The 17,011-nt window shown below is 37.4% G+C and overlaps 1 long non-coding RNA gene across 6 annotated transcripts in view; it reads left to right on the plus strand.

The window, feature by feature from the left end:
- The window catches only part of LOC114017630 (uncharacterized), a 520,469-nt gene that overhangs the window by 77,833 nt on the left and 425,625 nt on the right, over positions 1–17,011 (plus strand). For 2 of the 6 annotated variants that reach the window (XR_008734647.1, XR_008734649.1), the window contains exon 2: positions 7,854–7,927. The exons of 3 other annotated variants lie outside the window; for them this stretch is intronic. This is a non-coding gene — a long non-coding RNA (uncharacterized LOC114017630). Of the gene's footprint in view, positions 1–4,333; positions 4,441–7,853; positions 7,928–17,011 lie in introns of all 6 variants that reach the window. One more of the 6 variants, XR_008734646.1, reaches the window with a different exon arrangement.

The raw sequence follows: 17,011 nt of genomic DNA on the forward strand, positions 1-17,011 counted from the left end.
ATCAATCTGTTCTCAAAGTATTTTCTGACCTTCTTATTTTCTGACCAAAATAGTCAGACTTCATGGGGGCAGACTGTCATATTTTGAATATGAGATATATCTGCATTTTGGTCGAAAAAAACCCAGGTACAGAATAGTCACAGAATACAACTTTCAAAGTTAAAGTAATAACTTAAAGTTAAAGTACCTCTCTTGGCAGTTTGTCGCTTTGTTTTGCCTGAAACAAAGTGAGTCTGCACATATCTAATTGTGTTCAAATATCGTAATAATTCAGACCACGTAAGAAAAACACCCTGTCAGATAGGGAGAAAGAACATAAGAAAAGTGTTATTCTCTGATTATGTTTTTTAAAATAAACTGTTAAAAGAACAAAATTATTAAAAAACTTTTATAATTATTTGGAACTCTAAATAGACTTTAATTCATTTGATTTTTATAGACTACTAGTCTTTAATCTCTATTGCAGAATCTGAAGTTTACCTGTTACGTACTGGTAAATTAGTTGTCAATCCCTTGGGCAGTATATTTTAATATCAGTATTATACGGTAGATGATATAAATCTTGTGTACGGTATTATTAGCTTAGGCAGCTGCTGACTTAAAAAGGCCAGTTTAACAAGTCACCACTGTATTATGTTTAATTAGGTACAGTTTATATAATGAGGTGTTCAGTTCTAATGGAAAGACATGCTGTGAGCAGCACATCTGCAGGAATAACTATTACAATCAGCATTGCAGAGACCCATGGAACTGCAAATTAGACTTACTTATCTAGAAATAAATTACATCCCAATGCCTTCATAAAGCTCATTAATTAATTCCACTGGCATAAAGGTCTTTTTCTTAATTTCATGTTCCATTAGCATAATAAACACAATTTGAGTTACAACAGTATGATCAGTTTAATGGATGCTATTTATTTTAGTTTTTTATTTAAAGTCCCGGTAACATAGAATTAACATCAATATGCTGTTTGGTCCTTTATTAAAAATTCCCATAGGATAACTGGCACAGATGTTCAATACAGCATCATATATTTACTGCATTTTATGACTTCACTAATTGGCCATATGGAAAGGTGTTGCTTGGATTTAATTTTTTTTTTTTTAATCTGATAAATTATATGGATTGTAGTAGTCACAATTGGTTACTATGTGAAGTTGGACAGGTTAATATACACTGCATGCTGGGAGAAAAATAAGAGTAAGGAAAGTTTTTATGTACATTTCTTCATAGTAAATAGTACCAATATACTTCACAGTATATTAAGATCAGTTTCATGTATGTGTAGTTCCTGAGACAATTACAATTCTTTAATTTATGCAGACACTGTCTAATTAGATGAAAATGTTACCAGCTATTTGTTTAGTCACAGTTAGGTTACAGATAACCTTATTGTTGTTTCAATCAATTTTTCTTGAGCTCCACATTTCATTATAAAGTACACTGCTAAGAAAATTTATGGTAAGATGTATGTTACTGGAACAAGAGGTTTCATTGTCCATCCATCCAGCTAATAATGGTTACTTTGAATGGTATCCATATCTATGGTTTTGTTAGCTTTTAGTAGACTAGGAAAATGTCTTAACAGATTATGTTTTTACCTTATATTGTCCAACATTTTATGCTAAAGCCAACCTGTTAATATGACCAAACTAATTCTGTCATCAGCTTGGTGTATGTATTTTTTAAGGCTTTTCTCTTACATTGTTTTACCATTTCCTTGTCTTCTCTCTGCATTTAGTATCAATGACTATCATTGTAGATATGTTCTTCAGCCTATAATGTAGCCACCTTATAATATTACAGAGTGATTTTGGGTAATACTCATGTGTCATATAAATCCATCATCTGATTTTTCACATAAAAACTGATCTCTGTCATTACACTGCAGTTCACCTTTCTGTTTATCCCTTACTTTCCAAAATCAGCTGAACAGGAGTAATCTATCTCTGCTAGTGTGATTTCCTTCTATTACATGACCTCACTAGTGTGATTTCCTTCTATTATGGTATCAGAAGGAGCTGCACCAGAGCAGATGAGGGCAAGTTACCTTAATTTCTGTGTGTATGTCTGTATGGGCATACACATACACAGGTATATAGTTCTCTAAGGGTTAAGTGAAAGCATTTTGCGTTAAAAAAATGCTTTGTAGCTCGTCATGCTTTTAATAACCCCAACTCAGCACATGTACATACCCTTGAGTTTGAACTTGGGTTTTTTTAACAATTCCTTTTCATGTATTTAATAGCTGGGTTTTTATAAGGCATTTAAGCATGTAACTAATCTGAAGAATGAAGTGTCTTTTGCCTTTAAATTTAGGTTTATGTCATAAATGGAAATTGTCTAGGAACATACAGGAAAAGACATAACCTTTAGTATAATCTTTTGTCAGTGACTGAGCTGGAGAAAACACAAAGCAGTGTAGGTTGCACAAAGCAGTGAAGTTGTATGGATCAGACTATGTCTTTTCCTTTGTAAATTCTGTTTAGTGCAAATGCTTGAATTAAATTTTTAAAATGAATCACTATTTTCAAATGTCTTAGTGTTATGGGTCCTAAGACACATGTCAGAAAAAAAATGATTTTACACTGAAGGACAAAGCAAACATTACACAGCTGCATTGTCTGGGAATATAATAAAGTATTTTCATGCACTAAATAGCCACACCATGTAAAGATGAATAGAAGGTGACAATAGGTGGTTGATTCTATCCCACATTTAAGAAACAGTGACTTGAAAAACTTGTGCATTTTCAAGTTCTCATAGGTATTCGATGGAAGTACATGTTACAGGTTTTTCAACAACAACAAACCCAAGCTGGACAAATACTTCCAAGTCTTAGCCTTTTACAGGTGGTTGGGCTAATTGTGGTTACATAGACAATCACATGTGGTCTTTCTTTAGCAGCCTAAAATGAACCCTGTCCCACTTATGTGGGCATGTGCAAGCTAAACCTTGCTCAGGTGGCAGCAAGCTGCTTGAGGGGATGGACTGAATGCATTTGGGACAGAGGGAGAGGCAGGCAGTACCCTTGGAAAACAGGGTATCAGAATGATTCAGGTGATGATAGCTCTTACTGGATTGCTATAAAGTAGGAGTGAAGCAGCAAGTTGAACAGTGAGAATCCATGGGGACTCTGCAGCCACGAATAGAGCTTCATGCTGATTCTTTTCTGCTTGCTATACCTTACTCTGAGAGCTTAAATTTGCCTCCTATTGTTAGCCTGTGTGCTTAGCTTATATTAAAAGTGCAACATTGCCAAGTGGTTTTGCAGGTGAACATACCCTAGAAAGTTTTATCCTCTTCCTGAGGATAAAACCACATTGCTTTATAGCTGGTTGTACAGGGCTGTTTCTGTGTTTTACTTTGGTATCTGAGCCTGTAATGCCAAATTGACCTACAGAATTATATTCATAATGACAAGTGACTGGCATAGAAGATTTTTAAGAATCTTCTACCTGCCATTCCCTAGACTTAAGAGCGCCTAAGATATCGGCCTATATGAAGTTGAGCACTTTGAGTTGCCTGGCAGTGCATTGGGTATGTGACAGGTATTTTTTTTTCTCAGCTGTCTGTTGTCACAGACACCACTGTCCTATCTCTACTTTCACCACCAACTTTGCACCGTGCAGCTGAACAGACAGTAGTTGGCTTTGTAAGGTTGAGTGTAGGGCCTTGCCTGAAATGCACCCAGTAATTTTCTTTGATCTGCTGGATTCAGATTAGCAGAGAAGTCTTGGGATCAGAGAGAACAGGTTCTTCTCATTGATACTTAGTCACCTGATGATTTCTTCTCCATCCCAGTTATGATTGGGTTTTCTTAATAGCTGAGAGGATGGAGAAGGAAAGGACAGCACTCAGGGAATATGTAAGCACTTCTTGTTGAATGTATCCTAAGATGCCACTCATCTGAAGAACATGATTGTTCATTGAAGGGCAAAGCTAACGTTATAGTGCTGCACTGCCTATCACCCTCTGCAGGGAGGTGGGTATTCTGATGAAGGGTTCATGAGAAAGAATAGGGAGAAAGTACAGCACAACACACAAGTTTCTACATAGTGTTTTAGTCATCTTTTGAGATAAGGCATCTTTTGAATGTTTGTCATCTGATAGACAGAAGTAGTAGAGTAATGCAGCAGGTTTGCGGTTTGAGAATGAGGAGTTTAAAAGCATACCATGTGAAATGTAGTTTCAGTGACTTAATGAAAGGTGCCTCTTCTCTTTGGGATACAGCAGAATGGTTGAATTGTTCAGATCAGTAAAATAGTTTCTTGTTGTCAAGGTTTTATATTATTTATGAGCAAAGTTTGTTTTGTACATTTTCTTGCAGATTCGCTCAGCTAAGTGAGGTCTTTGATTTTAGGCTTTTTGTAATGGAAGAAAAGATACTGTGGAGACTAGAGCATAGCTGCCTCTTTACTCCTTGTCTAGTCCAAGGTGAGAAGCCAAGGCGGGTGGCTCAGGTACACCTGGAAGTATCAGGTAGTGCAAACCACTGTGTCCTAAAACCCCATTGCAATAGTAGGTAAACATGCCCCCATTGGTTTAGGCTCCATTGTGTATGCCCATGACTTAGGATAGAACATCCCATCACTGGGGAACACAGAAAAGCATGGCTACAAGTATCATTTCACAGGCATGGCTGGTCCTGGAAGAAATTGGCTAGGGAAGAGGCAAATTGCTGTTAACTTCAACCAGAGCTCAATCACAGAAAAATACAGCTGAGTCAGAATAAAACACCTTTGCCACATAGACCTAAATTCAAGTGGAACCTTACTGTGTTGCCTGGCTAGAGAAGATCCAACAATAGTTGAACTTCTCAAACCTCTCAGCAATACTTACAGACTTCTTATCTCATTGGTGGCCTAATAATGAGAGGTGGGAGATTTCTTGTTTCTTTAAAACAGCATGAGGAATAAAAAATGGAACTGAAATGCTTTGTAATGCAGCCTTAATACAGGTTTAATGTCAGGTTGCTGCAACTGAGTAAAATGTTAATACAGTCAAACATATTTCTAAAAGTCATCCAATGCGTGTTATTTCCACAGGATATTACAGATGTTTTATTTGCAGCTCAATGATAAATATTTAAAGAGCAGAAATATTATTTTAAAAGCTTGCAGGGCTACAGGTGTCAGTTTTCCTAATAGAATCTATTTCCCTTAGTAGTTTGTATTAGTGATCCTCTAAGTATCCATAGAAATGTATGTATTACTTTCTGCTTACGAGTGCTATCTGTAGTCTGTACTTCACATGATCAAGTACCATGCTCAGGCCTTAGACTTCAGACCACAAACTGTAGCCTTCTGATTGTTGATTTTTTTTCCACAGTTCTTGCTTAAAAAACTAGATAACTTGTGCAAAAAAAAAAAATGGTCAGACAGAAATGCATGGAGAAACTCAACAGTAACCCTAATGTTGAATCCACAGGCCTTGTGACCCCTTTATATTTGTTTGAGCAGCCTCTTTTAATTAAAATAGATACTGTTGCACTCAGATAAACATTACTGACAATTGAAAACAGCACCTTGTAAACAGAGGATTTGTAGAAATTTAATACATGTAGCTGAACTTAACTTCTAAAAGAAGTTCCTTTGTTCTTGTCATAATGCTTGAAGTTAATGGACAACTAAAATAGAATGGCTACATGTGTCATCCATTGAGTGAAGAGGACTGACTAAAATCCATTAGCGTCCAGAAAAGAAAGACAAAGGCAGAAATTACATCACTTCCAGATGAATCCTAACTATTCCCCAAACACCCTGGTAGTATGACAGGCAAGAGGCAGAGCCATTAATCGGAAGGTCAGATAGTGCAATTTTAGCCAGGTTTTCTTGATTGAAAAGGCACTGGAAAATTCTATAGAATGCTAGTGTTACAGAATCTACAAAATACTTTTTAAAAACTGGTTTAATGGCTTGATGGCCTAAGTGACAAATCTACCTGTCATACTAAAAGGGAAAGTTAGCTTTCAACACTGCTTATGGTAGAAGTGCTAGAAGACCTGAGTTATGCTGCATTTGGAAAAAAAAAACCCAAACTTTTCATTCTTTTTTTTGTTTCTTCGGAATTCTCTAATGCAGTTTAAGTGTAAACCTTAAAACTCCCTACTGTTAACTACCATTCTCAAATTGATTTAATGTCTTTATTCCTGAAGAACTATTTTGCTAATAGAACTCTATCAACATTGTATCCTTAACAGTTTAAAAAAATAATAATAGTTAACTCCTCCACATCCTAATTATGGAGTTTGGAATCCATTTCATCAATCATATTTACTATTAATATAAGTAAGGTGCATTTCAAAATAGTGCACTATTGACATCAAATACTACATACGAAACAGGTACTTGCATATATACAATGTGGAGAAATCCATTGTAGGCCATTTGTATGTTCCTGAGAAAAAACATGTCTCAAACACTTCTATTCAGTTAGCAGATGTGTTAGCTAGAGGTTTTTGTACTAAAAGCTGTATGTGACCTGGTAGGTTGTTTTTGACATTTGATTCCTCTTACTTCTCAGCTACTAAACAGTGTGGCTATTTGCTGGGCATCTGTAGGAAAGTCACTTTTGTAGGACTGTTGTGGTTTAACCCCAGCCAGTAATTAAATGCCATGCAGCCACTTGCTCACCCCCCCTCCCCATCACCCAGGGGTGTGGGGAGGAGAATTGCAAAGGAATGTAAAACTCGAGGGCTAAATTAAGAACAGTTTAACAATTGAGATAAATAATAATAACTGTTATTGTTGTTATTATTATTATTGTTATTACTACTATTATTTAATGTTACAATGAAAAGGAGGGAGAAGGGGAGAGGAACAAAAGCCAAAGGGAAGGGAGAAAAGAGAACTAGTGATGCACAATACAACTGCTCACTACCCACTGACCGATGCCCAGCCAATCCCTGAGCAGCGATCGGCAGGCCCCCGCCAACACCCCCAGTTTATATACCAACCATGACATCCCATGGCATGGAATACCTCTTTGGCTAGTTCAGGTCAGTTGTCCTGGCTGTGTCCCCTCCCAATTTCCTGTGCCTCTTCAGCTCTCCTGCTGGCAAGGCCTGAGAAACCAAGAAGTCCCCAACCACACTGTTCCCACATGAAATCCGAAACACAGCACTGCACTAGCCACCAAGAAGAAAATTACCCCAGCTGAAACCAGGACAAGGAGGCATGTCTGTCTACTAAAGTATACTGGTCTTGAAATTCTGAAGTTAGTCTAGTGCTGAAACTTAGGATGGAGAAAGAGGAAAAGTCTTAAAACCCTCTTTTTGCTAACCAATAAAAGTTGCTCCAGCCAAAAATACTGGCGTATTTATGGCCTCATGATTAACATATGGCAACATTTGCTCTCAGGCCTTTTGTTCTCCTGTCACTACTTTTTGTTCTTTACTCTCCTCCTGTCAGTAAATCCACATGAACAATAACTGAAAGATCATTCTGTTAGTATAATAAATACTGTAATGGATCATTGGTTGGGCTGACTTATCTGCTGTTTGAAGACTGAATGAATGTCCACAAGTTGTGGTAAATCTGTTTCTCTGTAATGGAGCAAACCCCCAAAACTGCATAACAAGAGTCATTGAGCTACAGACACTACAGCTCTAATTCTTGTATCCTTGGGCTCTCAGTATATGTTGGATACCACCTGCAGTTTTGGATGAGAAATTGGACAGGCTACAATAATAAGTCGTCTAGTTAGTGCTGGCTGCAAAATAACTATTGGTACCAAACAAATGGTGTTTTGCTTTAGGAGGAGGAGGAAATGCTAGTGTTTTAGATTAAAACCTTTCATTTTCCCTTTTTTGGTCACACATGTTTTTCTGTTTTCCACATTTTCCACAGTTCTGAGGAAGGCGGAGCAGATGTGCCATCAGGCAGTGGTATTTTATCATTTGACTTAGCACAAGGAGAACCAGGTAACATTTTAAGGTTTGTGTTATGTAAGAGGTCAGATAAAATCATCTAATGTTGCCTTTTAGCCTTGAAATTAATTAACCTCTACTCTGGTTTTTTTTTTTTTAATGGATGAGCTTTCTGAGACCTCTTTTCCATTTCATTTAATTGGAATGTAAATACTCTTTGTTAGTTAATTATTCTGGTGTGTAGATGTGATGACAAATTCAGGACCAAAACAGGAAAAAAATGCTGATGTCATGTTTACTGAAGTACTCCTGCTAAATTTTCTTACATGTAGTGACATAATGTAGTTGGATGAATCCTGTTCATAGTATGTGCAGACAGCCTTGGAAGCAGGAGAACTACCCTTTCTGCCACTCCTGAATAACCTAGGTTGTTTTCTTTTTAGGCATGTGACTTCTCCACTGTTCATACAGTTTCTCATGAAAAATATCAGTGTCCACTGTTCCCTTTATGCCTCGGTATTATACAACTGTCAAAGAAAAAAATGACATTCTTTCTTTTCCTTAATATTTACTAACTTAAGAGATTTTGTTGTCAGTCTAGCAATCTCAGAAGGAAATAAATGACTACATAGTATGGAACTTTCAACTGAAAGGCTGTTACTGTCTTCCTTTTTATTTCTTAGGCTATTTTCCATCAATGCAGTGAAATGAGAGTGCTAGTGCCCAGTGTGTTGGAAACTATGCCCATTTTCACTTATGTGTTGCTTTTTTCCTTTTGCTCTTACTTATCCTAAATAAATGTATGACTTGTCCTGAGGCATTTATTAGTCAAATGTGATATTGTAATCAATTTTATGAGTTTTTAAGCCAAAGTGAATGTCAAATGGCACCTGAGGGCACTCAGCACCTTACAGGATTGGGCCCATAGTGAAATTTGGTGTTTGAAGAATAAACATTGTATAACAAGAATTGCTAGATTTCATTATGTTTTGCTTAAACTGGTGGAAAAGTGTTGTGGATGGAGTCATGCGCTTCACTCACAAGAGAGAAGCAACAATGTTGATATAAGACTGTGAGTTAACAAGGTTCCATGGTAAATGTGACAGTGGTTTAACAAGATTTGAGAGCAAGTTACCCTTGAGTATTTACTGCATAGAGGACGGGGTCAGACAAAACTGTCAGGGACATCCTCTTGTTGAGTCATGAGGTTCAGAAAGGACCCTACTGCATTCTAAACTCTTTCTCAGAGGGGCGTTTAGGTAAAGCTGGATCCAGACTTAGTCCCAGACTTTGTCAATGGTTTATGTCTAAAGGATTATATATGCACAATCAATCCTTTATATCACTTAGCAAAGATTTCAAAGTTTCAGGGCACTTATTTCCAATTCACTTACTGAGTATCTGATGCAATAAGGATTCTCTCAGCCTTGAGGAGTAAGGGATCTCTGCAGCAGGCATAACCTTGGGAGACATCCCTACTGGTCATACAGAGAGATCCTGTCATGCAACCCACTGCCACGCAGGAGAGCTCAATGGGCCCTGGGCTGTCTGCTGTAAGATGACTGTCTGATAGTCATATTTGCTTACTGACTTCAGATGTTAGTTTCTTCCAAATTTGTCTCGAGTCGGACATTGACCAGCACTGTGGTTAGGTGGGTGCGTTGCTCAAATTAGCTCTTGGCTATTGTGTTGTTATCCCTCTACCCGAATCCACTCTGAGCTGGTTGCATACAGCACAACCAGACACGTCCGTTGCAATTGCCACTGGTGGTTATCACTTGGGCAGGGTTATGGGAAATAAAGGTCAGGGTGGGGTGGGGGGAGCACACTGCCACAAAAAGCATGGTGATATGACATCTCAAATTGAATGACAAATTAGGATACATGGTGGTGTATCCTAATTCTGTAGGATAGGAAGACTGGGGTGGGCAAACAATATACTGTAAGGTGTATTTCCTGATTATAGATAATGCTATCATGACAGTTTATCATTTGGAAAGCACTCCAAGCCCATATATATTGCATCCAGAAAACAAGCCTGCAAATTTCAGTGTGTTTCTCAATTTTACTCTCATGTGACTTCTTAACTTGTTACTACTTGATTATAATTGGGTACTTGATTTTCATCAACAGTAATTTCTAAGTGCTTTTTGCTTTTTAAAGTAGTTTTTGCTTGATACTATTTTATTTCAGCCAAGAACATGAACTTCTGTGCCTCAGTTTACTTAGCCATAGTATGATGAGTAATTTACCTACCTCAAATATGATATCCAGTGTCAAAAAAGTCTGTGTAGCCTTTTAAGCTCCAACTGATCTTAGCAAAAAATTGAATTTATCCCCCATACTCTGGTATATTGACCTCTGAAATCCTAAATGAGACTGATGTTTTAGACCTTAAAAAATCCCACTGTATTTTTGATAACATCTTCTCTTTTCTCTTATTAGCATAGCATGCCTCTTTTTTTAATCTTGTTGTACAATTCTAATTTCAAAGTCACATGTTTGGCTGATTTTCTAACCTCTGAAGAACTACCCAGGATTAATCAAAGCATAGTCTGTGTAGAGAGGGTCTTTTGATTCTCTTCCTTTTGCTGGCTTTAACAGGATATTGCCTGTGTAAGCAAAATCAATGCTAAATGCTTGCTTGAAATGTCCAGGAGTTAACATAAAAGGTTCTGTCACATAAATGATGGTCCTGGAGAAACTTGAAAACTGCTTACATTTACTCCAGGTTTTGCTTAGAAGGCTGTAGTCTGACAGTGGCATCTGGCAGCACCCGGATGCACACACATAGTTGCAGGGCTGAGTTTCATTGAACTATTTTCTATGCAAAGTAAAGGTAACCAAAAGAAACTGTGAACAGTAAAGTATCACTGCGAAGTTATTACTGAAAAATTACTTGCATAATCTATGTAAATAAATGAATCCTCATTGGTTTTCCGTTTATGTGGTGGAGACTGTTTGAAGCCCTTGAAAGGACACCAGCGGAAAGATGGCTGGGGGTTATAAAAAAGAAAATGATAGAAACCATTTTAAAGGATGCTTTAGTGAGGGAATGAATGACTTTAACTGGAAAGGTATGAGGAAGGAAATTCATTGTGCAGCCTGCCATAGGCAAGCAACTGATTTGGAAGGGAAAAGGGAAAAACGCATTTCAAAAAATGAGTGTGAACTGTTAGAGAAAAACTGTTGGCTTCTCAAAAGTATGTATCTTGGAGAGAACTGACCCATGAGACCTGAGCCCAGAAAAAGGTTCAGGAAATGGAAATGGGTATGGACACACATGCATGATGTATATCTTTATATATGTATTTATATGTGAGGCTCTTCTGATTTCCCAGAAAGTACTGTATATGGAAATCTTGGCAAAACCTCCATGTTTTCTGGCTTTGCAGTTACATGTGAATGATTAACTTCAAAACTGGGGAAGACATGGATGTATGGAAAGCCAGCGCATATGCTGTAGGGGAGTCTGGTGGTCTGGCATGGGTCTCAGTGGTGAGAGCAGCACTTCTGAGTGGTGCTGTTCTCAGAGGGTAATAGGGAAAGGGACAGAGAGATAAAGACTGCCCAAGTATGACACAGTACAGGAAAGGAACAGAGAGGGCACCTATTCTCAGAAACTTGTATTCTGAGGTGCGGACCACAGCAAAACAGTCTGGGGGGGGGGGGGGGGTGGCAAGCAGAACTCTACATATCTCTTAAGTATTAGGAGTTTTGAAAGAGCTGAGAGGGTGAAAGACTTGCCTTGAATGGACAGTAGATACTGGTTGTCTGAGACGTATGGGATTTTTTTAAGCCACTTTTTCTGTGAGGGACTGTAGTAGGTCAATGGCTTCATTCTGTAGCAACAACATCCTGTGGAGATGGCCATTTTGGTTTTTTCGTAGAAGTGCCTGATTGTTACACACAGCATTTTCTTTTTCTCAGAAACCCTTGTGATACACTTATGTAGAATTTTATTTATGTCTTTTTGAATTCAGATCCCAGCATGGAAGAGAATAGATTTTTTTTTTTTTATTCTCTAAGACAAGTCAGTGGGCAGTCATGATAGGGACTTCATTCTAAACATTCTGTCTTACCCCAGGAGCAGTGCTGGAATCCATAAATATAACCGGTTACCTTTCCTGGCAGCTTAATCAAAACCATACCTGTTTTAAAAACAGGCATATTCTTTTGGGTTATTGAAAGGCTATGTTCCAGGTTGTGGAACTATGAACAATGTTACGGGACAGATATGTAAGTAGTACTTAAAAGATGTGCTTTCTGAGATCCATAATTACAAGGTTTGCTGGACTACCAAGTGGTTGAAATAGGCTGGTGTACTTTTCTTCAGATTTTTTTTCTTTTTTCTTTTTCTTTTTTTTTTTTTCCCTGTTTTTCCTGAATGGGAGAAATTCATACAGATGGAAATCACAGAGTATTTCAAATTTTCATTTCATTTCAGTTGCTGTGTTTGTGAGTGCATTCATATGTGTGTTTTGGGAGAAAAGAAGAGAAGGCAAGAAACACTGTGTACATGTGTACTCAAATATAATATATTGAGCAATGACCAAGGTGGCAGACTTTGAAGATCAGATTTCTAAAATTGCTTGAGGCTTGTCAGACTCTCAGACTGAAACCTGTTAGCAGTTCCCACTGGCTTCAGTGAAAGCAGAGTTAAATTAATACTGAAAGCTTTTGAAAATTAAGCTGAACTGTGATTGAATAGCTTGACCTGGTTCTCATCTGCTGCTTTTGAATATTTAAAATAAGCACAATTTTCTTAATCTCCAAAATTCATTGAACACTTGCCTATTCTTTTGTCTCCTTGTGCAAATCCTGCTGCCTGCATGTGGGAAGCTGTACATGCTTGTGCTGTTTAGAATGAGATGATTCCAGTAGTGTGCTTTTCTTATTGCAATAACTATTGAAAAGAACCTAACTGCTATTGAAGATGGTCATCTGCCATGCAACTGAATTGCTTTCTTAGATGTATTTCTTAAAACTCTCTGCCAGCATCTCAGAAATGAAGAATTTTAAGAAAGTATGAATTACTATGTAATAAATTATTCTTTTACAGCAAAACCTTCCTGTTCAAAGTAAGCTGCTTTGGGGGAGTAAATTAGAATAGTGTTTTGCTGAAGCTGTGTGTTTAAAGGAGAATTATGCATAGCACCCTTGTTTTGCCAGATTCCAATAGCTACTCAAGAATCATAAATGTTTCAGCAGCCTGAAGTGTTTGCAAAAATACACGATGACATTTGTCCTTTTCTCTGTGGCTTTCTTGGGACTGTTCCAATTTAGGATATCATGTTCAGAAATACTAAACACTTCTAATATAAGCATTTAGATACTTTTATTAGCTTGGATGTAAAGCAGAGAAGGGTGACTAGCTGACAAATACAGCTGCTTCTTGGGCTGACTGGTCGATTTCAGCAGTGCTGGTTTAAGTAGCTTTCAGTAAATTCCGCCAGATTTAAAGCGGTGTGTTTTGTTCAGCTAAGACATGTCTCTGGAGAATTGCTGAGATTGAGGCTTCATGGCCCTTTATGGTATACTTATGGCTCATCTGTTTGATGGTTGGGCTGTTTTTAGAACAGGCTAAAGGTATTGTAATCAAAGTGAAAAGCGTGAACTTGTAGAACTTTGTTTAGGTAACAGCCCTCCCTTAATCCAGAAAAGTGCATGAGAATTGACAGTATTGGTACATCTTATCTTATTTGAGACTTGAATCTTGCAGACACTTCTGTACCCTCATAAAATGTTCACATTCTTATTGACATTGCAAAGTAGGTGTGTCTTTGCGGGATCTAGACCTTATCGTAGTTGTGGAAGTTATCCTTCTCTGCATAAATATTGCATTTGGTTTTTTAGGCTTGGCAGACTCTCAGCCTTGCTGATTACAGGCAGCAGTAAGTTCCATTAAGTGTTTGTTTATTTACCTGTAAAATATTGTTTTGTGGTTTTAAAACTTCTGCCTTTTTAATTTTTTGCTGGTATAGTTCAGGCTGTGTATTATGTGGAAGGGTACCTAGGAGTACTTAGTATAAAAATGTGGATGTAGTGTAGAGGAAGTGTCATCCACTCTTATTTATTGCATCTATAATTTGGAAAGACCTAATATTTACAGATATATTTGTTGGAAAGTGCTTCAAAAATACACGTTTTTCTCTGCTGTGCTGGAGTTCCTTTTTTTGTTTTTTTGTTAATGAAGTGGGATTTTAAAAGTTGCAGTCACTGTTAAGGATTCAGCTTTGTGATCAGTGTTATATTCTAGAATTAAGTCCTCCAGCTGTATTATTAAAGTTTTTACTTTAACCATGAGTGCTCTGCTTGAACTGGTGCCTGGATACACTATAGCTGAGTTTACACAGTTCTGCATTGTGTAGTTTTGCTTGGTTTGATTTGGGATCTCTGTACCTCAGTGTTGCTAGCTTTTCTCATACTCATTAAAACTTCATTTTCCATTTCTAATGTCTGTGATTTTGCTTTATCTGAGCTATCTCAGTTTACTGTTTCCTTGGGTAATAAAGGGATGATCTGGATAATGAGCTAGTATTTTAACTATTGTTCCCTCTTCCTTCCTCAGCATAGCAGAACATCTTACTGGCTTTCATGGTCACAATGCCGCTAGCTGTATTCCATCTACTCCTGTGGCCTTTAGAGCCCCTCAGTGTGCAGGCTGAATTGTTTCTTCCAGTTCATGTTACTTCACTCATTCGTGTAGTATTTTAAGTGATGCAGTATTGCATTGTAGATTCAGTAAGTGTACTTAGTTCCGTCCATTAGTTACTGAGAAGTGTCTTACAATGTGGCAGCTACAGGTGCAAATGTGTTTATTCATATATACTTCCACTCATAGATCTTAAATATTCAAGCTATGATAAATTTCCTTGGAAAATTGGAGTGGGGACTATAGAAGGATATGAAGTAGATAGCTTTTAATACAGAATTTTCTTTTCATACAGAAATGATCTGTTATTTAATTCTGTAATGAGATGGATGGGCAAATAAGTAACTGTCTCCGTAAAGCAAAACCAGCACCACAGTGGAAACTGTAGGCTTGATTTCTCTTAACTCACAGTACATGTAAGATAATGTACTCCTTAGTAATGTGGCAACAATGGGTGAATTAGCACAAAGAAGCTGTAGTGCTGCAATATCCCACTCTAGCTTACTGCATCCATTTGTTTACTTGTCCATATTGTAATTGCTCTCTATACCTAAAACTTCTTCCCTCGGTTTGTGATTAGGTAATTTCTCTGATAGCTCATAGTTATTGTGGAAGAGCTGCACAGGAGGCAAGCCCAACAGCCTTTATGTTTCAGTCTGCTTCTGAAGCATTTGTTTATGTCACATTCTTTCTAAGAAAATAAATAATGTATGTTAACAGTGGAATACCACTGATTTTGTTGGGGTGGGCTTATGTGGGCATGGTTTTAGGAAGAGGGTTATGGGCACTGTCCTGCTCTCCACATGTTTTGTAGCATGTGTGATCACACTCAGTATGACACATTGGACAGAGACCCTCTTTTACTTCTCCCATCCAGACAGTATCTGTGTTGACCCAGGCTTCTGCTCTGACTTCTGCCATGGAGGATGTGTATTCCTATTCACAGTTAGTGCCTTTATGCCTTTGGTATGGTTCGCCTTTGTTTTTTGAACAGTCTATCTATAAAGTTGGAATAGAAGCATGAGGAAGCATGGATGCCCAGATTGTAAATTCTCACACATCGACTACCAGCCTAGTGTGGGGGTATGTCCTGTAATTCTGAGATATGCATTAGTGTAGAGAGGAAGAAAGAGATTTCATTCTGCCTCCAAACTTTGCGTATGTTTTTGTGTGGGCTTTCTATCTATGTCTGCTGTGTAAAAATGTAAAGGCTTCCTCATTTTGGATCCTGCCCCAAATTATTCTGGGCATTTTTCAGGTGCAGAATTACAGGCATACAGATTACACAGCCTACATGTGGGATTTTGTGAATCAGGTGTTCATAAAACTCATGCAATATTGCATGTCTGTGTGTAAATTGTGTAAATTTTGAATCCATGTGATACACAAATCTTCATTGAATAGGTTGCAGAACTCCCTGTCATTTATTTTTATGGCTAATGGCTTTTTTTTATATTCCATTTTCTACAAGTTTTCATTAAGCAGTGCATGTGAAGTGCTTCAACTACTTGACTTTGATGCACATTCAGTATCAGAAGGAAAGATCAGGCCTTTATCTCTGAACTACAGATCAATTACCTTTCTAAACACTTACCTCATAATTTTCCTTTAAATAAAAATGGGGGGAAAAGGTACCACAATCAACTGTATTAAGATGAGAAAAATGAAAGTGGTTAGAAGAAATGGATGCATCACCTAAGATAAGGTACAAGGGAGCATGGACCTGCCATTGTAGGATTAGATACAAGCACACAATAATCATATAGAGTGTAAAAGAGGAAAGGGTACCTTACATTTAGAACTAAAAAACCCCTTGATTTCTTAAAACAAGAAGATAGTGGGTTTGCTAATGAATTAAATATGTGATAACTTTTAAGTGCAGCACAGCTGCTGAGTTGTCAGAGCAGGTGACTTTATCATCAGCAGATTTTGATGGTATTATGCTTAGGATGAAATAACCACTTGTTCCAAAAAACAGTCCCTAATATCCAATGTGAAGGTCAGTCTCATAGATTTCATTCCTTAATATTCTAGCTGACATTCCCATTTTCTGAAGTATGAGTCTTTAGATACATAAGTCTTAGATATTGTAGTATCACGAAAGCTACTATGTGCAGCATTGCAATTAGGTAGAGAAAATCCTCTTACTATGGTACATATGTGACTGGTAAACCAAAAGTCCCCAGTTTTGTTTTTTTTTTGTTATATATTTTTATTAGTACTCTTTCAATAGTGCAGTCATGTTCTAAATATGAGTGCTTTTTGATTCAGCACTGTAACACTTAAAAAATATAATTTAAAAGAAATAGCATTGGACTTCAATGTAGATAATGAAATACTAACATCCTCTTACATAGCTCTTGGCTGTGTGGGTTCAACTTATGAGCTCTTTTTCAAGTGACATGACATTGAGTTATTATTTCAGAAAGGAAGAAGCGAAACTGTTATTTTATTCATTTATATTCCAACAATATTAAACATGC

The sequence above is a fragment of the Falco cherrug genome, chromosome 12, assembly GCF_023634085.1.
Source record: "Falco cherrug isolate bFalChe1 chromosome 12, bFalChe1.pri, whole genome shotgun sequence".
Taxonomy (NCBI): Eukaryota; Metazoa; Chordata; class Aves; order Falconiformes; family Falconidae; genus Falco; species Falco cherrug.